The sequence below is a fragment of the Lynx canadensis genome, chromosome D1 (genome assembly GCF_007474595.2).
Source record: "Lynx canadensis isolate LIC74 chromosome D1, mLynCan4.pri.v2, whole genome shotgun sequence".
NCBI classification, from domain to species: Eukaryota; Metazoa; Chordata; class Mammalia; order Carnivora; family Felidae; genus Lynx; species Lynx canadensis.
In genome coordinates, this window is record NC_044312.2 from 28,551,765 (window position 1) to 28,574,505 (window position 22,741).

Here is a 22,741-nt window from a genome sequence, read left to right on the forward strand (position 1 = left end):
TGCTCTTCCAGACCTACAAGCTTGACTGCTGCCGGCTCAGCGCTCCCCTTACATGTGGCCAATTTGTGAGTCACTGCGTTTTCTTGCCTGTCCTGTTGCCCAAGTTCCACCCCAGGACAGTTGTTTAGGTTAGGAATTCCATACCCTCAGTGAATTTGCTTTTCCTTAAGTAAGAAATTCAATTATCCAGGTCAGAGAGATACTGAACTTGCTGTTTTCCAGTCCAGCCACCAGATGATTATTTGATGTTAGGACATAGCCAGATTCTGCTCCCTCTTTAGTTTCCTCCATTGCTGAAGACAAATGACTCTGGACTGCTCTTTGACTCTCCCAGGCTTAATCACTGAGTTTTATTAAGTTAGTGCTTCCATGTACCCTGTTTCCCTACGAGGCTCTTTCTCAAGAATTCTTAACCTATACCCAAGCAAAAGCAGAGCAAGAGGAAGAATATTTCTTAATATAACAGTCCCAGGAGCAATAAATTTGGGTTATTGTAATATATATAATATAGCTCCACAGAGAGAAGGGTGTACTAGGTAATTAAGTACTCAGGATATATTTAGTAAGAATAAAAATTCTAACAAACCTTTACTGAACTCTTTCTGTTGGCTACGTTCCTTTTCCGCATGCTTTACATAGTATCTCACTTAATTTTTAGAGATCTGCGATCATCCCTGTTTTGCAAATGAGGGCCAGGAGTACAGAGGCTTTGAGGAACATGCTCAAGGCTTTACGCTTAAAGTGTGGCTGGATGGGGTTTTGATCCCAGGCAACTAATCACAGGGTCTGTGCTCTTGGCAGCTGCACTGCATTTCCCCATTTGTAGTTACCCTGTGGGCTGGGTATAGGATTTCCAGTTTTATTTTTTTTTTTCAACGTTTATTTATTTTGGGGACAGAGAGAGACAGAGCATGAACGGGGGAGGGGCAGAGAGAGAGGGAGACACAGAATCGGAAACAGGCTCCAGGCTCTGAGCCATCAGCCCAGAGCCCGACGCGGGGCTCGAACTCCCGGACCGCGAGATCGTGACCTGGCTGAAGTCGGACGCTTAACCGACTGCGCCACCCAGGCGCCCCATAGGATTTCCAGTTTTAAAGAAGTTAGGACTCAATCAAATAAACCCCACACTGAAACTGAGGAAGCAGCTTTGATACTTTTTCAATGAATAAGAAGGCTTTTTATAGTTATTATGGCAGCCCTTCAAGAACACTATTCCCTGGAGGATATCCTAGCATAATGTGTCAGCTCAGAAATGTACTTAACCTCACTGATAAACTAAGAATAGCAATTAATAGAAACTGATTGTAGGGATGTTTTGAGGATTCAATAAAACAGTCCATATTAAGTATTTAGTGGTACCTGGCATAGAGTAAATATTCATTCTCTAATTGAAATATTTATTATGTGTATATGATGTGCCATGGGTTCTGTGAATAAGAGAGATGTAATGTGCTCTTGGAACTTATATTCCCTTGAGAAGATATAGTGAACAAACAGACTTACACAAATATATCAAATAGGACCAAGTGCTGTGATCTAGGCCACCTGGGTGGCTTCTGTAGATTGGTGGTTTAGTGACAGTCTCTCTGAGAGGAAGTGACATTTGAGCTAAGATCTAACTGGAGAGAAGGATGTGAGAGTAGAGCTCTCCAGACAAGGGGAACAAGTTTTCTGTGTTGGTGGAAGAGAAAAGGGACCATTGTGTAGAAGCAGAGCAGACAATGGGGAGAGAGATGCAGGAAGAGGTGGGAGGGGTAAGATGGGCAGAACTCTGAAAGCCAGGTAATGAATGGATTTGGGTCTCATTTCATTATAAGAGAGGAAGCCATCAGAGCATTTAAAGACAGGAGTGTCAGGGCCTGAGTTCCTGGGTTACAAGAAAATGGTGCTGGGTGGCTATTTGGGGAATGGTTACAAGTCTGAGAGGTGTAAAGTGTGATACCTGTAGAGATTGTGCAGAATACAGGTGAGGGATGGCAGTGAATTTGACAATGGCAGAGGCAAAGATTGAGAGATGCTGACAGATATATTTGCTGGCTAACCAGACTAAGCTGACAGAGCCAATTAATATAAGGGTGTTTAGTGATAGCAATCCTTGTGGTCTGTATTATTGTAAAATAAAATGATACTGATGGTTTTATTGGATTATCATTATTGAGGAATTTAGATGCATAATAAATTATTTACATCTTGACAAAAGCACCCAGAGAATTCTTTGTCACATTACTACTTTGAATCAAACATAGCTATTCTGATATGGAAAGTTATCACTCTCTACCTCTCATACTTAAAACCCATTCAGGGGTGCCTATTTTCTTTATTTATACTGTCTTTACCTGCTTTACTTATGAGATTGAGGTCAGTATTAAATAATTAAACAGAAGGAGGAGGATATGATAGGGGATTTAGTGAGGAGAGGAAAGTAGACAGTAGAAGATTCCCTGGCTTAATTCACCAAATTCCCTCTGCAACCCTATCATTTACTCGCAGGGCCAGATACATTTTCTGTGGACCTGGTTTCATCTTCCATAGGAGAATATTTTAATTAGGGCCTCGTTCTCTACTCTTCTTACTTGTAGAGTTTTAGTCCAAAATAATAGAGGATTCTCAGTCCTAGATTCAAGCCCTGTTTCATGCAGAACAAGGAAAAAAGACTATGCAGATGAAGACAGTGACATATCTCATTCTTTAATAAAATACTGGCATTCACTATCATTAATACTGATATTTTGTTCTTATGCAAAATCAGCATTAAAGTACCAGTATTGTAATTTTGCTCAAGTATTGCAATAACTAGGAGTGATAAAAAGAGAGGAATCAAGGAAATCATAGCTATATGCATATAGAGAGAGCAGATTCTTAAATATCTCATTAACTCCTAAGAGTGTCAATATAAAAATTGGTGTTCAGGATGATGAATCTGAGGCATCAACATTTTAAAATATATTAAATTACATTCAGCATACTCAGTCTCCTAAGGCATTGAAGTGAGACATATATTTTGAGCAATTTGTCATCAAAGTTGGTTAAAATTAAGATGATAATTTTGGCTCATATAGAATTAAATGTCAGTTTATCTTGACATTCATTTATATGATACATTGCATTCCACTATATAATACCAGAAAACTGCAGTATCTCTGGAAAATGCATGTTTCTTATCTAAGGTTTTGAGTGTATTTTAAGAAAGTACTGTTTTCTTGGGTGTCTTTTTAGCAAGTGTTAGATAGTTAAATGATGGTGATCAATCTATTGGTCAAAGGGAACTGGTTCTCAAAATCAGCCTTTGCTCCGGAAAAAAAGATCCTACCTATTATATACCAATATATCATACTGAGGAGTAGGTGGATCTTATAGGGCTCTCATACCAATATTCATCAGTCACTTATTATAATTACCAGATAATGTTCCAAGCATTTATATCTATCTCATAACAACGTTGAGATAGATTCTACTATTATTCTCACTTCATAGGTAAGGAAAATGAGGCCCAGAAAAATTAAGTAATATGCCCAAGAAAATATGACTGCTAAGGAAAGGAACCAAGTTGCTTATTCAGCCCCAAAGGAAATTCTTATACAAAGTCCATAGGAAAATGTCCAACATACCTACTCTTTTAACTCTTTGGTTTTTAAGTATGAAACTATAAAGAAGCAAGAAGGAATATTCCTCCCTGTCTGTAACTGTACCCAGCATGTATCCTTTATTATTTCTGCAGAAACAGAAGCTCTGCATTTTCACTGAGGAGTAGAGTCAGCAGTTTATGTGTGTTTTTTAATACCTTCTTAGCAATTAATTATTCCTTTTAATAAGCACAATGAAAAAGAATCATTATTGGACTCGTACTTTAATTGAATTAATAATGTATTCTGGCTATTAATGTTTTTTTAATATTCTGTGTATTATTTTTTGTTCTGTTAGACAGCTATGGCAGGGAGATAAAATGTGAGGGTACGTGGGGCTGTGTGGATATAAAGCTCTCTGTATAATGCATGGATTCTGACAGTGATTGGTATTAAGTGGGTGCATGTTGCAGGGGCAAGGTGTGAGATGCGATGCTGTTTCCTCATCACTGCAAAAGTGATTAAGGCCTTTTGGCTAATTTCTTGGGCAGAGGTGAATGAAATAGCAAAGCCATTCATATATGATGTGAAATTCTTCATATGAAATAATGGAGTCTATTCTCATTTCTCTAGTTATAGACTGATCTAGGCAAGGGGATACTTGGACCTTAATACTGTGATAATCTGGGTCTAACTAGAGAAATAAATCATAATTTCTTTATATCCAGTATCCCTTTTAGAGACATAGCCCCTATGTTAGAGTTACAATAAAAGGCATGTCATAGATTAAAGTTATTTTCTAGAGGATGTTCAACAAAATGTCTCAAAGGGCAGAGAAAAGATGAAATTCTTTCAGATTCTACATTCCCTGTCCTCTGTACTTGACTATTTTTTTATATAAGATTACTTAGCCAGACCTCAAAATAATGTCCGTGTCTGGATAATGATAGGCATGCTTGCTATCAGGTTAGCTAGCACACATTATTTGTTAATTCATTTATTCATTTACCTAACGTGCATCGCGTGCTCACTATGGGCTGAGTGTTATTTTAGGTGGTCAGGATACACAGGTGACCAAATCAGTCTTTGCCCTCATAGAAGCTCACGTTTTAGTGGGAAAGCAAGCAGATGATAAACACAATTAAACAAGGGCACTTTTTGATGAACAGGAAAAGGAGAAGAAAAGGAGCAGGTGACGTGATGGAAAATAACTGGAGCAGGGTGGTCAGGAATGGACTCTTGAGTTGGGCACAGTTGAGCAGAGCCTTGAAGACTGGGAAGGAGCCAGCTAGGCAGAAAGCCTGGAAGGAAGTGGAGAATTCTAATGAGAGAGAAAACAAGTACGAAGCTTGTGTGGCTGCAGCAGTCTTGGCATGTTTGGGAAAGACAAAGGAAGTCACTGTGGTCTAGCATAATGAGGAGAGAGGGTGCAGTGGAGAGGTCAGGTAGGTAGATAGGCAGCAGCTTGTGCCCTGCCTTGCTGGCCAGGGTGAAGCCTTCGCACTTTCTCTGGGTGCAGTGGGAAGGATTAGAGATTTCAGGCAAGAGAATGGCTTGGTGGTATGTATGTTTCTTGAATGTCCCGGCTGCTCTGCATACAATTCCATGTGGGAGGGTGACACGAATAAAATACCACTTTGGAAGTTCCTGTGATCATGCTAGTGAAACAGCAGTGGCAACTTGGATGTGGAGGTGAATACACAGGGATGTAGAGGGGGAGGTAGATATTGTGGAGGAGAACTGTAGGACAAGATGCTGGGCTTTGCAATGAGAGAATAGAAGGAACCAAGGATGGCTTCCAGGAATTTAACCTGAGCACTTAATGGATCATGATTCTTTTTACCAGCATGGAAAGACTGGAGAAGAAGTAGGCTGGGGGTGAGGAAGAACGAGGACCATCTTGGTAGACTAAGTTTAAGATTTAGAATCAAGAGGAGTTTTTAAGTGGATTTATGGTTGTGGAGCTCAGTGAAAAGATGAGTGTTGGGGATATAAATTCGTTAGAGATCAGCTTATATTTGTTAAAATCTTGAAACTGGATAAAATCTCCAAAATAAGGAGATGGTATAGTTGGAGTGCAGGATCAAGGGGTGAGCCCCCAGGGTTTGCAACAAAATGGGAAGAAGGAGGAGCCAACAAAGCAGACAGAGAAAACAGCCAGTCAAATGGGGAGAAAACCAAGAGAGCTTGATATCAAAACATGAGAGGGAAGAAAGTATTCTAAAGAGGGAGTGACCAACTTTGTGGCAGAATGCATCTATACTCAAAGTTCTGGAGACTGAGAAAAGAGGAATATCCATGGCATTGGATAAGATGAAAGCATGGTGATCCTGGCAATATTGATTTCAGAAAAGTCGCAGGGAAGCGGACCAAAAAATGATGGCAATTGTAGGGGTAAATCAAGTCAAAATAATTGTGTTTGTGTATGCATTCACACACATTCTAGCCAGAGCCTGGCTGCATGCAGATGAGAAAGTTCCAGTAAAGATGGAGTCAATTGTGATGCAGGACAGCAGAGCTGAGAAGCTAAGCATAGGTAGAGGGCTGGCTTTTGCAAGAAGCAGAGGCACACTTTTGGTATGAGAGTACCTCTGTTGCTTGCTTCCTAAAGTTCTCTTCCCTTAGCAACCCCCGTGCTAAGTTTACCTTCCCATTCCTGTAAACTACTCAGCTGGGAATACTGATAATATATTTTCATGAATTTTCCAATGGGACAGTTGAGAGTATGAGGAATTTAGCATCTGAAAAAATGAAATTTCAAGATTCCTCTTTTACTTCCATGGACTTGGGGGAAATTAAGAGAGTGATAGGGATGGATGCTAGATTGGAGGAAAAGAAATATGGTTCAGTGCCGGATGTGTAAGGATTGTTAAAAAACAAAACAAAACAAAAAAAACAAACAAACAAAGAAAAAACAAAATTCACCTGAAGATCTAGTTGGCTTTATTAATGATTCAAGAATCAGGTAGCATCCCATCTAACAAGTAGAGGGGAACTCCAAAAAGTTGTACAGAATGGAAGAGTTTTATAGGAAGGAGGGTAGGGCAGGAAGTTTTGCAAAGGAAAAGAAAGGAGAGGTCATTTTGCCTTAGGGGGAAGGACAGGTCATCTTATCTTAACAGATTACAACATTTTCCTTTGTCTGTGTGTGGAGGGGGTGGGGCGTGAGTCACGTGGAGAGGGTTCATGTGAGAGTTTACCTCTTTGGTGCCATTCAGAAAATTCCTAACTGACCAGTTAAGACTATATTTCTGGGGGATATTGAACTTGCAATTAGATATTAGGTATTAAGCCCTGGTCTGGTGACTTACTTGCCATATGTGATTCCATCTTGGGCCTGTGGTGTTCTTTTTAAGAGGACAATATCTGGGTACCTGGGTAGCTCAGTAGGTTAAGCAATCGACTCTTGATTTTGGCTCAGATCATGATCCAGTTGGTGAGATCTAGCCCTGCATTGGGCTCTGTGCTGGCCATACAGAACCTGCTTGAGATTCCTTTTGTCCCCTTCTCTCTGCCCCTCTCCCACTTTCTCTCTCTCTGTCAAAATAAATAAATAAACTTAAAAAAAAAGGACAATTTCATATGAGAAGACTCAACATGAGCTACTTCATTACCCTTGGACTTTTACCTGTATCATCTCTCTTGGCTAAGTTGTTTTGTTCTACAGATCTGAGCTGAACCAGAAGAAATCTGTTTTAAACTGGGCATAGAATATCTCACTTCAGAGAACCTTCCTCACTATTTTTAGCTTCATTGTAGATGATTCCAATATGGCATGGACAATTCTGAAGAGACCTGGTTTGTCTCTACCCAGTCTCCAACCTAAGAGGATACTGCTCAATTGCAATGTCTTATTTTCACTCTTAACATGATGCAAAGTGCCAAGTGCAACTCTTATGCAATTTCACTACAAATAAAACATTGTCATCTATTCCCAGGAACCGTTTGATTGTACAGGAAGGAGAGTGGGGAGTGCTTTTAGGAGATCAAAAAGTAAAGATATTAATTGGTGCAATTTACTATATAAATATTTTAAAGTTTACTGCAGGGGGTCTGTGTTTACTTGGCTGTCCCAAGTGTTTTGCAAATCCTACCATGTATATGCACAAGTAATTTCCATGAGCAATGTACACATGATTGCCTGCCATTATCAAGGAACTCCATTATCAGGGAATTTGGTATAGATGTAGTCCACTTGTGTTACAGAAGGTATAGACACTTTTGTTAAATATGTCCCAGACCCTTCAAGAATATTTTCTTATTTTATTTTTTTAAATAATTTTTGTGGTTCTCAAGGTCAAGATGTCCTCTTTCTGTTTCTGGGTTAGTTTAGTGGAGTGTTTGAGTATAACACCAGATGAGGGATATATCACTCTTTGTACCCAACAAATGTTATGTGTAAAAGACGGATCTGTTGCTAAATCCTGCATGTTATCCTAATGTTGCTACATCCTTGAAATATGAAAATTATTTAAATAAAGTATTTAAATAGACAATTACCATGTTTTGATGACATAATCAGTTTATGAACTGACACAGTGATTTTTTAAATGTCATTTATGAATATGAGTATAAATTACTAAAATATTTTATCAAACCGTACTATCCTGCCAAGTACATTACATTTTCTTCTTAATCGCTTCTATTGACTAGAAGGACAAGTTCACATGGAAATGTGAATACAGCATGTGGAAGTGTTCAAGGGGCAAAGAAGAATACAGTAGAGCATAAAAAGATGAGATGCACATTTTATAATTTCTCACATGTATATATTTGTATTTACATTTTTTAAAAAGGGCAATAACTCATAAATCTGTTGCTTTTATTCTCCTCACTAGCTGGTATTTTTCCATTCTGTATCTGTGGGGAGGAAGAGAAATTTGTTAGCCTTGAGCTAAAGTTGCATCCTCACCACTTCCCTGCCAGCCCTCCCAAGCTCCCACCCCTTCCAGGAGTCAGGATAATGTAAGGGAAAGAGCTCTTGGGACAAGAATTCCAATCCTGACTCTTCCACTTCTTGGCTGTGTGTGACCTTGGGCAAACTAATAAATTACTTAGCTCCTGTTTTCTTACCTGTAATCATTTTTTTATAAATGATGATTAGAAGAGGTAATGTACACAGCAGAGGGCTTGGTGCAAATGCACACAGCCCATTACATGTCTGAGCTTTCGTGTTGCCAACATTCCAGTAGTTCACTGTCTCTTCTAGTTCAGTGCCTCTTCTACCTCAGGAAGAGAAGGAGCCACTGACCTCTCATGTGATAGGTGCTGTGAAGGCTTCCTGAGGTACATGACCTCCTGACTGTGAAAGTCAAAGTTAATCCCAAAATTCAAACTCAAGCCTTTCTGACTCCTGTGTCCTTTCTGACTCCTGGGTGCCCAAACTGAACAGAGGCCAATGGCTCCTCACATCTGTTTGGTGCTCTGCAGCCTTAAAGCATTTCCTTCTATTCTCTTTACTTATCTTCAGAGACTATCAGCACCTGGAGAGCAGGGAGTATGTCTTTGATTCCTACATCTCCAGAACCTGGCATGTTTCCTGGCCCATAAACACGGTGGGACAAATACAGGCTCCATGAGCAGTAGATTTTTATTTCACTTCTTACTACAAAGCTGTGCAGTGTCAGGAGGACTGGGATAAAGCTTACAAAGCACCTAACACAGCTCACAAAATGCAGGCTCTTATTGGCATTATTGGGGAACAGGTATTATTCACTTGGAGTGATCAAAACACCCCCCCAAAAAAACCCCACTAAATAATGGATTTGAGCTCTCAAACCAATTCTTGTGCTTCCACTTGACTTTATTGCCCTTCAATCTCAGTAAAGTGTAGCTCTATTCAAATGGGCAGGTGTTGGCTGCATAATAATCCCCATGAAACCACGAAAGAGCACACTTATAGGTACTGAACATCATCCCATATTATAACTGATTTTCCTTCCTCTACTTGCTTCCTTTTTTCCCTTTCTTCCTCTTCCTTCTGCAGACATTTATTGATTGTCTATTTTATGCCAGGGTTTTATTATTTGCTGGAGATTTAAAAAAGAATAAAGGAAAGAAAGCTATAATCTCATGTGAAGATGGGCACTTAGACAACTAACTCTAATATAAATGGAAAGTGGTATAGCACAGACAGGAACAGAGTGCTCTGCAAAAACAGGAGTGAGAGTGGATTAGTAGAGTAATTATTACTAGCTGCTATAACAAACTACTTCCAAATCCTAGTGAACTAAGACAATAAACATTAATTTCTTACTGACACCATATCCATTATAGGTGACATGTCTCTCCTCTTCCAGCTGGTGATTCAGGGACTTGGGCTCTTTCCATCATGTTTATAGTCTAGTCCTTGTTTTCATGCAGGTATATAGGGAAGAGAAGGCAGAGAATCATGCCCTGCCTTTTGGGGCCAAACCTGGAAATGGAGCTAGACCTATAACATGTACCCACTAAGATGCAAGGGGGCTGGGAAAGGCATCCTTGGTCTGGGACTAGGATGCAAATGAGAGCAGTTTGGTGGGCACTGAACATTGTCTCTGAACAGGAAATTGTTATTTATATTGAGAACAAGAATAGGAGTCTGGGGATACAAGAAGACTCTGCAGAGGGGGGCCCATTTGCCTTACCCCTTGAAGAATGACTAGGGTTTGGCCATGTGGGAACATTACAGGGCATTTCAGGCAAAGAGATTCATAACAACTAAGCATGCATCTGCAGATCTTTGTAACACAGTCAGGGGAGTGGAATCATCAAGTGAAGAGGCATTTCAGGCAGCATTTTTCTATCACTGCATCCTCATGTCATCTTTTTATCCTGGCCTTCCACCATCCCACCTGCTGGTGGAAATTTACTATTCGGGTTATATAGCATCTACACTCTTTTCCTTATTAGGGGAGATTCTCTGCTGTGTGCACTGTGGAGGGGCCGTGGGCCCATCTTCCCTATGGAAGTTCTCTTCACACTGGCTTTCTCCCTTCTTGGCACCTAGGATGTGGACACATGACACTAGCCCACATCCAAGATGTCAGCTAGTGACACAAAGAAGTGGTAGCTAGAAGCCAGTAGTACTCCCAGGGGTAGGCCAAGTAGTCTGTGTTTTAACAACCCTCTCAGGTGTTCTGATGCATGCTACAGTCTGACAAGCACTGCTTTCCCCTGTTTCTCCTTGCTGAGTCCACCCTCAAGTTTCTGATTCAGTAGGTCTGGGGTGGGGCATGAAGGTGTGCATTTCTGACAAGTGGATGGTGCCAATGCTGCTGGCCAAGGGAGCACACTGAGAGAGCCTCTGTGCTATTTTACCTCACAAATATAGATACTGCAACTATATTACACCCAATATAGAAAGACTGCCACCGTATCACCCCAAACATAGAGAGTCTGCTGCCACATTATCTTGAAAACATAATGAATAGAATAGACAAGGAGGAAGGACACAAAGGGGTAGATCCTCCAGCCAGAATGAAAGAGAACAAAGCAAGAGGCTTCAGGGTGCAACTCTCTGGCTCTCTTCCCCCTTTGCCCTCTGAGCATACTACTCTCATTTCCCCCCATCCTTTCCCATCACATTGGCCCACTTTGCCTGGGTAAAACATTCTAGAAATACAACTTTTTTTTTTTTTTTTTTACCTGTACAGGTGCCAGTTCTGTCATTAGAAATGTCTTGCCAAATCAGATCACAAATAAGCCAAGAATATCCTTCAAAGTAATCAAAGTGTAGCATCAGAACCTGATCTTTCTCTCACACATCCATGGTGATGGCCCAGGGCTGCTTCCTTTACAGCCTGGAAGATATTCTAATTCTGAGTCACATTTTTCTGAAGGGGAAAAAAATTACCTGTTAGACTAGTGCTCTTTAAAGAAGATTCTTTTTTAGAGGAACTTTGTGAAAGCCACATTTGGACATTATTTGTATGTGAAGATTGTGCTCTTCCTGCTCATAAACTTTTCTGAAACAGTTTTTTTTCTCCCCTCTTTTTTTGTGGGAGCTTAGAAAAGGGCTGGTAATTTTAAAACGTCATCTGTGACACTGATATGCTTTTGGTAGCAGATAAATGCCAGTGGCTGGTGTGAAGACAATTTGCCTGGAAACTATGAAATGCTATATATCCAGAATTACTAGGCACAGAGTAAAATACTCCATTTGTTAAAAAAAAAAAAAAAAAAAAAAGTTCACCAGACACTGACTTGCACCAGTTGAATTCTGTGCTGTGTGTTATTAATCCTTCTGTTCACAGTGCATGAGACACAAGAGGCAGGGGCTGCTGGTCAGAGCTGAGTTCTTAATGAACCATGTTTTGGGAGGCCCCTGTGTTGCAGGAGACAATGCTGTCCATTCTCTGATTCACATACAAGACACAGGGAACACACTAGGCGGTTTAAACGTGCAGCTTTCCTTCCACACAAGGAACAATGATATCAGCATGTAATCGCAGTATTTTGCCCTTGACATAAAATTCTGCCTGCTGCTCCGGTAACCAGCAGCTCACTCCTCACTAATTTGAAATAGGTCTCAGTGGATTGGCATCCCCTCCATCTGAATTGCAACATACACTTCATCTCCTCCTGTTTAAAATGAGGATGAGCATGCTTGTAGCATTTAAGAGTTGGAAGCTGCTTCAGGGATAGGTATTTGTATTTTCATGAATTATTTATTTAAGCAAATGTATACAGAGCATTTGTGTGTTGGAGTATATGCCTGATCACACTCGAAGGGGTGTCATGGAAATGTATCATGCCACCGCATCACTGTTTTGACATATGTAGTGTGTAGAGTCAAAACGCTGCTCCTGGGATAGAACAGGATTAGTTCAGTTTGGAGTCATTGGCTCTCATGATGCAAGACTAAGTAAATGCGTTTTATCATCTCCCCTGTTGTGCAAGGATAAAGCCCAGCCTGGATCTATTTGGGCTTCATGCCTGGAGTTTTGAACTAAACACAGTCCCATTGGTGTTTGTAGGATTTCATTGTTTTTGTTTTTATTTTGTTTTCTCCTTTCACCAAGCACAGATTCAGAAAAACAGCAGTATGTGCTTTAGAGGTTTATATAGCATTTTCCCTACAGGGAGATTCACAAAATAGTATAAATCAAGTTATGTTTTTAAATATTTGTGTAAGACAGAGTCTCTGCTTTCCCTTTTACCTAGCATTTCCTGTCATACATGTACACCCACATGCACATGCAGCCAGAGGTCTGCTGTAACACTTAACGATGCATTCAGGTGTTTAATTTGGAACAGTGCAGAAAGTGAGGGGCCTGAACATCCTCTCATATGTGGGAAAATCCAGCCTCAAGTTTGCTTTGGACCCTTTACTCCAGCATATGTGGAGACAGCTGTTAGGGACAGCTTCTTGACTCTGTGGACATTCTCACCTCCTCCTTTCTGGTTGACTGGCAGTTAAAGATTGAAGTGAAGGAATCTAGAATGAGCCCCTAAAACATATGTCAGTAAGTACTCCTCTCTGAAAACACAAAGAGGTGGAATAGAAAGAGTAAAGCTTAACCAGGTATTCAGGTTTTTGCCTAAATACTCAATATTTCTGAAATCATTTAAGGAATTAACTCCAAAATCAATCACCAGCCAGCCAGTGTTTGTCAAAAAGAAAGGGCAAATTGCATACGTGACTTGGCTAATTCCCCCTGTGAAGTACTCTCAATTGTGCAGTGACCTCTTGCACCTTTACTGATGCCCTCTAAAAGTCCCACATGGAAGGGTAACTATAATTGCTCGCTAAGATGCGTCCATCCTGAAATCTCCAGGAGACAGAAATATTAAAATGAATAGACGGCGCCTGGCAGATCGCTTCCTGCCAGTGATAAGCAATCTTGCCTATTAAGTGTCTCCCAGTGCAGGCAGATACTTACATTCCATGCACGGTCACAGGCATGGCGTGGGATGATTGATTGAACATATCTATACTTTGTATACAGCTAATGAACTCAGGATGGTTGCTTAAAAGGAAGACTGATAGAACCCAGAAGTCTATAGCCAGATTCTGGCCAGAAAGAGGGTGAGAAAGCGGTCCAGGGAATCAGGGTATAGGGGGAGATAAATCAGGTAGATAGACATTATAAACAGGTCTGGGAACCTGGGGCTTGCAGGCAGTGTGAGAGACTCTCGGGAAACAGGGAGAAATGAAGAAATGGAGCGCTGATGAATGCTTCACTGCCTTCTATCCTTAGCACGCTTGGGTTCAGCAGCCATATGTGCTTTTTAAAAAAGAATCTTCTTTCTAAATCCTAGAAACATTCTTCTGAAAATACGGTAAAAATTGTACCAATGCCCTTCTTTTAGATAGGAGAAAGCACCGAGGTAAAATAAATTGCCTCATAAGTTAAAGTCTGATTTCCTGATCTTTTTCTTTAAAATGGAAGTTAAAAGTGGGGGCACCTGGGTGGCTCAGTTGGTTAAGCCTCTGACTTTGGCGCAGGTCATGATCTCACAGTTCCTGGGTTTGAGCCCTGTGTTGGGCTCTGTGCTGACAGCATGGAGCCTGGAACTTGCTTTGAGTTCTGTGCCTCCCTCTCTCTCTGCCCCTCCCCCACTCACTCTCTGTTTCTCTCTCTCTCTCTCTCTCTCTCTCTCTCAAAAATAAATAAACATTAAAAATTAAAAAAATGAAAGTTAAAAGTTTCTTATTGTTCTTTAAAAAAAGAAAAAGAAAGGAAAAGACCTATGCTCATTATAAACTGACCTAAACAGTTTAGTATTTTTAGAAGTGCAAAGGGAAAGTTTCATTGGTGGGGCCTTTCTCTCCTTCCCCAGAACAGTCCATAAATTCATATGTATTTTTATATTTATTTTTCCTCAAGTACAATTCATACAATATGAATCCTACACAAATAAAATATGTCATATATTTTATAAAATATATTATTGATCCTTTTATTTACAAATAGCATATTGGCAATATGCATCCTTGTTGGTATGGATAAATTAATCTTGCTTCTCCTAAGATTCCATGAGGTATTTCACTAGTCCCTTATTGTTAGTCTTAAAAATAAAAGTTATTTTACCAGAAAAAAAATAGGTTCATCCAGGAATGGCAGAGAATTGCAACTCAGGATATGCCACATGTGGCAAAACCATAGACAGGTCCCACAAACAAAGGAGAGGACTGTTATTTTATGAATAAAAAGGAGGAAGTTGGGAAGGGCTGTTTTGAACAAAAGTCCCTAGGAGAAAACCAAGTTCAGCGTGATGAAGGTTTCTCATTGCCTCAGTTGAAGGAATAGTTGATTTCTTATAGGAGACACAATATACATCTTTCCCTTTGGGGCCTATAAATGATGCTTCTTTTCTGTTGAGATTCTTTGGGGTCTGTAATTGACAATTATTGTTATAATTAATATTTAACTGACGAGGCTTCCCCTTCTATGCTCCCCCTTCTAGCCTCTGACTCCATTTTAGTGAGGTTTGACTTTATTAATTTCACATTGCAAATTAACCTGGAAGTTGTTTCTAGTTCTTCTGCTCTGCCAACCAAGGCCATCAGGAATGTCTTGGTGCGTGTGTGTAAGTGTATCTGAAATGCAGACTCCTAGATACGGAATTGCTAGAACCAGTGGTATACAAATTAAATGTCTAGGAATATTGCAAAACTGACTAGCAGAAAAGTCATTGCATTGTGCCATCCCACCAACTATGTGGGACCACCAGAAAATCTAGTCCGTGGGGGTATTCTCATGCTTTGACATTATCAGACTGGTAGGTGAGAAATGTTTAATTTATATTTCTTTAATCATGGAGTTGAATGTCCTTTCATATAATTACTGGGCATTTTTACTTCATTTTCTTCATATTGCTTGTTTCTATTATTTGCTTATGTTTCTTTGTTTTTTCATATTTTTTTCTTTTTGATTTGCAAGAGGTGTAATGTGTTAAGGTAATTTGACCATTATCACATGTGTTATAAATTACCTTCCAGTTGTTTTGTCATGATCTTATTTTGTTTATCAGGTATATATATTTTATATACAATGTTTCATTTTTATGTAGTCAAAGTTGCCTTTATATCTTCTGAGCCCCTAGTGGAAAAGATTGTTCCTTTCTCCATTCCCAAGAATTTGAACAATATGGAATATTTCCTAGTAGGATTTGCATAATTTAAATCATTGATCCATCTGAAATGTATTTAGTGTCAAGAGGAGGATCCAGTATTTTTCTTCTGTATAAAAAGGTGTATGGTCCCAGCATCCTGTGTTAACTAATGTACCTACTCCCACCGATGGGAAGTGCCATCTTTACTTAGAGCCAATTCTGGACCCTCTTTTATTCCATTCATTTGTCAGGCTAACACTGAGGCAATTCTGTGTTTTTTCTAAGTATTATAGTTTCGTAAACTCTTTCAGTGCTTGTCAGGAAACGTTCCCCACATTAAGCATCCTTCTCCTACTTTCCCAAATTGTCCCATGGGGGGCAACACGGGAGGGAAAGAGGCAAAACTTCACTGTGCTGGTGCCCCTGCAGGGTCCTGATGACGCTCATGGTTGTGCAGTCCTCTACCTGAGACATTGGACATTTCCCTGATGAGCCCCAAAGGACTTTCTTTGAATTTCTTGGTATTGAAGCCCTTTTGATGGGAAAGCTGTCAGGGGGCTTGTTTTGTAGCTTCTCTTCTGCCCGTCAACTCCATGTGCAGCTGGTCAGAGAATGGCTTCTTACTTTTGGTTATATGTTTTTTTTTTTTTTTTTTTTTTTTAATACGATGTTCTCCTGTGTGATTTCCTTCCCTAATTGGCACTGACAAACTGACTTTGTATCCATACCTGATTTTATCATCCACCTTCACCTTATACGTTAAGTACAGGACAGCTACAGGATCCACTTGAGCTCTCTTTGCCTGTGGATCCAGTAGGTTCTGCACTTCTGTCAGCCTGCCGATTTCTCGGGAGTATGTCCATCTGTCTTCTCTGAATCTCAGCACTAAGCGGGGTTCCTGGCATGTATGAGCACTCCAAAAGTGGTTGATAAGGAAGAAAGAACCAAAAGGAGGGAAGGAGAGAGGAGCATGATGATGCATGTATTCACCAAGCATCTGGAATGAGTAGAACATCTGTAAGACACAAAGGCCCTGAGGTCTGTCCTTAATTCTGATTTTGTGATCTTGTTTTAGTGTTTTAGCACTCTGGGGTCTTGTTTCCTCATACATTGATACCACTCAGTTACCCATATGGGCAGTAGTTAATATACCAGCTAATAACATTGACTATGGCATCAGTCAGATGTGAATGTAAGTAATGGCCATACCACCTACTGGTTTTTGATTGGTTTAATTTACTTTTGTTAGCCTCAGTTTTTCCTCCTTAGATTAGCAGTGAGGATGAGGTGAGATAATGCACTGAAAACACTTGACACAGAGCCTGATATGCGCTGTAGGGACCCAATACATGTTAGCTCCTACTAGTAGGATTTCTGTTATTTTTATTATCATTATTACTGCTATCTTATTTTATTCAGTGGTAAGTTGATAAATGAAATTATTTACTTGACTATAAGGCCATAGGCGCTACACTGAGCAAGAAAACACAATAAAAACAAATTAAGCCCAATGATGATTGTATCCAAAGATCTAACAAAACTTAGCCACTTTCTTTTTTCAAAACATTACTGTCCCTCTGATTATGGGTTGTTGTTAACAAGGAGTTACTGTAATGCAGAAAGTTGACTTGCATCTAGAAAGAATGAATGACGGAAATAAGTGCCTCCTGCTCAACTCTTTAAGCTCAGGGCCTTTTTACTTGCTCTTCCCTCTTCCTGGAAAGGTCTTCCCCTTGGTATCTCAGTGCTTCTTTTCTTACTTCTTTCAGAAGAGCAATGTGTCTGGGGGGCCTTCGCCGACCACCAGTATAACACAGTACAACCACCCTGGCAATATGCAGGTCCTTAGCTCTTACTACCACCAGACATGTGCATGTATTTTTATTTTCTTAGTTTTATCTTATTATGGTAAGAACATTTAACATGAGATCTACCCTGTTAACACGTGTTTATGTGTACAATACAGTAGTGTTCACTGCAGGGACACTGTTGTAAAGGAAGTAGACCTCTAGAGCCCATCTTGTGGAATTGAGGCTTAATGTGTGTTGATTAGCAGCTTCTCATTCCCTTTCCTCCCACCCCCAGCCTCTGGTAATCACCATTCTCCTCTTTGAGTCTGTGACTTTGGCGACTTGAGATAACTCATGTAAGTGTAATCATGCAGTGTGTGTCCGCCTGTGACTGGCTGATTTCACTTAGTGTAATGTCCTCCAGTTTCACCTGTGTTGTCACATACGACAGGATTCCCTTCTTCTAAGGTTGGATACTATTGCATTGTATGTATATGCCACATTGTCTTTCTTCACTCATCCATCAGTGGGCATTTAGGGTGTCTCCACATCTGGGCTGCTGTGAAGAGTGCCGTAATGACATGTGACTTCTAATATGTTTTGTATACTTATTATTTGCCTGTGTATTGCCCACTGTTCCTCACTAGACCCTAAGTGGCATGAAGGCTTAGCTTTGCTTTCTTCACTGCTATACCCTCAGAGTCTAGAATAGTGCACTGTTCTAGATTCAGACCCCAGTACTTCTTTCCTTTGTCCTTAGTTATGTCCTAAGATGGAAAGCCATCCCAGTCCCAGGTTTAAGCCATGTACCCAAAAAACTGACTGTGTGGCTGGAGAAGTGATCAGCTTCACACCCTTGGAAATTCAGGTACTTGTGCTTGGTCCACCCTGAGTACTGGTCCCAGACCCAGAATGGTGACCACATTCCCATGGTCTCTGAGGTTCATCCTCTTGAGCCATGAACAGTGTCATTTGTTAGGTCCAAGTCATTTGCAAGTCTGGTTTTAGTTGAAGATCCAGACCCACTGAGCATCAGCACAATCAGCCTTACAGATCATTTGCAAAAGCCCTGAAGAGCAGAGAGCTCTGTTTTGATGTAAGATTCACATCCTTGTTCCAACTTCTGCCCCCTATATTTTCTGCATTCTTCCATCCTGTTGAGACTCTTGTAGCTATTCATAATTGTTTCTTCCATAACTCTGCAAACTTACTATTGTTTACTATTTGTAATCATTTTGTTACAGTTTCCTCCACAAGAATGTAAACTCCATGAGTGATGGTAACTTGTTTGTTTTGTTAACCACCCTGTCTTGACTATCAGGAACAGTGTTTTGTCATAGTAAAAGAATATTTAGTGAGCACTGATTGATTTAGTGAGCACTGATTTTGTTTCACCTTCCCATCCACACTCTATCCCAAAGGTGGTATGAGTGGGCTGCCCACCCTTTTCAAAACCCACCTTAGGTACCATATTCCTAGGTTGCTCTAGTGACCTCCTGTTTCTTTGGTCTTTTCCCCTCTGGATTCTTCACCCTGTAGTGTACCTCACAAGAGCAGGGATCCCAGAAAGATTGTCTTGAAACATGGCCCAGAGCACTTTCCTTCTGTTTCCACGGTGTACAAATCTTTGCCTAGTAGACAGCATTCAAACATCCTTGCCTGGTTTTCTGGACATCTGACACACTGGCTTCAACTTTCCTTTCCATCTCACCTCCCCTGTTCCTGAAGTCTTGCTTCAGCTAAACCAGAAAACTCGCCTTCACTAGATATGCCCTGCGTTTCACACATATACTTTGTTCATGCAATACCCTCTGTCTGAAGAGCCCCCTCACTTCCCCTCTACCCCACTGTGTTCTTTGCATCTTTATGTCCTTGGCTTAAAAGGAACAAAGAATCAGGTCACATCCTGAATCTACTTGGTAAGTGGATAACGATAACACTTTTCTGAGCTTGTGTTTAATAATATGTCAAGTGATGGAAATAATGCACCTACTTTATCAAGATATTGGGAGGGTTAAATTAAGATACTGTGTACAGGTGGTTTGTCATAGAGTAAGTGTTCCATAAATATAAGTAGATATTTCTCTTCAAAGACCACTCAAAAACATCCCCCTCTGCCAACTCCCTTCTAATATTCCCAGACATGGTCTTTCTTCTTCCTTACCATTCTGTTGGAGGTTGTGGCAGAGTTGGCCATGTACCAAAATGCTCTATACACAAGTTCTTTTTTCCCTTCAATTTATCTAAGATGAGAAACACCTTGAAGTTAAGAATCTTGTGTTCTCTGCAGTATGCTGAACATCACAGTTGTTCCAGAATTGTTTTTCCTTTTTAATGGAGTGAATCATTTTGCTGCTTCTCAGACTACTTTCTATCACAATATCCTGTAGATTAGGTAAAGATAGCCTATTTTTCACTTTGGTAATGGCCCAGCAGCTAGGCCCTGATTTTGAGCTCTTAATATGATACCAGGAAAATCACTAGCATTGAAAGAAACTAGATCAGAGGGTGAATAAAAAGGCATTTGATGAGGCTCTTAGTGTAACAGAATGTCTCACTCATCTTTTTTCCTTAGTCTTTGAAATAGACAATGGCCTGGAGCCTTCTCGGCAGATGGACCATGTTTGTGCCTTAGCCACTTAACAGCCATTAGCCTAATTCCATACACTGCAGCCAAATTAAATAGTAAGTAAGAGCCTATGAAAAGCTGGTTTGGAGGCAGTATTACTGAGTCTCGCTTGATGGCCTTCTTGGAAGCACATGTTTCCTCTCCATGCTGTCAGCCTGGTTTTGGGACTAAGGCACCTTCCACACAGAAGCAAAGATGCATACCTTCAGGAGAGTTGTCTGCACTCTAGATACAGGAAGAACATCCTGATTATAAAGTCCAGCTTTCACCCCCTGCTCCTACCCTCCATGTCACCTACCAAGAAGACAACTCACAGTGATGTGATTTTTGCTTTGATTAGTCAAAAGTTGCTGTCTGTGTTACCTGATAGTATATAACCTACAAAAGTTCACAACAAGGAAGTAACATCTCCATTCTACTGCCAACAAGCTGATAAATTCTCCTTTATAACCCCTGTTTTCTTGCATTTGTAGCATTGCTTATAGATTCCCTTCTCCAAGAATGCCTCCCTGACAACCCCCAAATCCTACACATTCTTCAAGGAAGGGTCTAAATGTCTCTGTCCCCAGGCAACTGTCTCAACATGAAGTGCTTCTCAACTTCACCCCTACTGTGAATGACCACGTCCTCCCCTGAGCACCCTTCCCACTGAATCTGGACATAATATTTAATGGAATTTAATACTTTCATGCTGATACTATAAATTTTGTATATACAGTTCCTGAAAGGTAGGAACTCTATTGTTCATCTGTGTACTTCCTATAGGTTTAACTTTATATGTAAAATGTTTGTGTGCATACATATATGTTCATACACATACAGTCAATTTTTTAATGAATGCCTGCAAACTCTTAGACATTTTAACTCTAGCTTCTCTTTCTCTCAGCTCCTCCATAGTGAACCCAAATTTTTTCTGCATGTGGACACACAGGTCTCTGCATTTGTAAAATATCTCTATCAACCATGAATGCTCATTACCTGATTTACAAGGGGTTAGATTCATATTATCTCCTAGAAAGTGTGGTTGCATTTCTTAACTTAAGTTTTTGCAGAAAATAAAAGCAGAAAACTCAATTTTCATCAAAAAAGAAACTTTGGGTGGTTGGGTGGCTCAGTCAGTTAAGTGTCTGACTCTTTTTTTTTTTTTTTAATTTTCTCTTATGACTTTTTTAAATATGAAATGTATTGTCAAATTGGTTTCCATACAATACCCAGTGCTCATCCAAACAGGTACCCTCCTCAATGCCCATCACCACTTTCCCCTCCCCCCACCCCTGACAATCAACCCTCAGTTAGTTAAGTGTCTGACTCTTGATTTTGGCTCAGGTCATGAGCTCATGGTTCCTGACATTGATCCCCATGGTGGGCTCTGAGCTGATAGCATGGAGACTGCCTGGGATTCTCTTTCTTCTGTCTCTCTCCGTGCCCCCCACCCCACTCCCGTGCATGCTATGCACACCTCTCTCAAAAAAAGGTAATAACAAAACTAAAAAAAAAAAGAAAAAAAAACTTAAAAGAAGACACTCATTAATACTAGAGACTTATTGCAAGTTATACTTCATAAAAAAGCATACATGGTTCTTGTGTGTGGTAGCTGACTGGTGGCCAGTCCTTCACCTGTATGCTCTCTTCCTACCTTCGTATAAAATTCTCTACAGATAAAGAAAGACAAATTAAATTAGAATTTTTTTTCTTCTGTAATTCTGCTAGTAAGGTGTCATGCAGATTTAAGATCCCTGACCCTTTAAGTAACATGTACCAGCTTGTTTCTTTAGGTTGATTTTATCAATTAAAAAAAAAAAAAAAAAAAAAAAAACTAGAAGGTAGCCACTCATCATGGCTTCTGGACAGAAACTATGAAGTTCAGATTCCTCCAAATGCTGGCAAGGAAGAACATGGGGTAGAGAAGTCAGATACTTTTTAGTTTCAGACGTTAGGAAGATACTGGATGGTCTGTTGTCCTGGCAACACTTCTTTAATGTTTCAATAAGTGTGAAAAATGAAGTGCTAAGTGGTCCAAAAATAGAGGCATAATATACCCCCCCCCCCGTTATGTTTATAAGATCTTTTCCAAACATATCTTAGGACTAAAAGTTAAGATCTATTTTCCTGGTTATGAGGGTAAGGTGTATGTGGTATCTAAGGCACTTTAAATGGCAGAAGCCAAGTCAATATGGCATGTGTATGTGCATGCATATGTGTGTACTTTTGTACATAGTTAGCACAGAGAAGAGGCCTTTGCAGACACTATACTACCTAGAGGGCATGGAATGAAGGAAAATATAGTATTAAAATTATGTTCAATTCTTTGGGAATTGTCATTCCTATCACCCAATCCAAGGAAGGAGCTTTCTCTAAGTAATTTCATTGACTTGATTGCTTTATGTGGTTGGTTTTCTGTGGTATTCCTCACCTGGGGAACCATTAAGTCCAGTGAAGGCTCAGTGCTAGACAAAATACAGAATGGCCTTAAGCACCCAGGCTTCTGTAGAGCTGCAATTCACTTTGTAATGACAAAGGAGGAGGAGTAAAGAATAGGGAAAAAAAAAAAAAAGGAAGAAAGTTGTTGGGAGGCTACAAATGTTTAAGAAACCAAGAGAAGATAAGATAGAGAGATCAGAGGTCACAAGGAAGAGGAGGAGAAATAAATGGTGTGCCATAAGGAGAATGCAGACCTTACAATTGGGTCTGATTAACCCAAGCTACTTTTCAGAGATGCA

The 22,741-nt window shown here is 40.1% G+C and overlaps 1 protein-coding gene across 5 annotated transcripts in view; it reads left to right on the top strand.

Annotated features, from left to right (window-relative positions):
- Positions 1-22,741, top strand: part of NTM (neurotrimin) — a 943,575-nt gene that overhangs the window by 562,290 nt on the left and 358,544 nt on the right. The window lies entirely within an intron of this gene.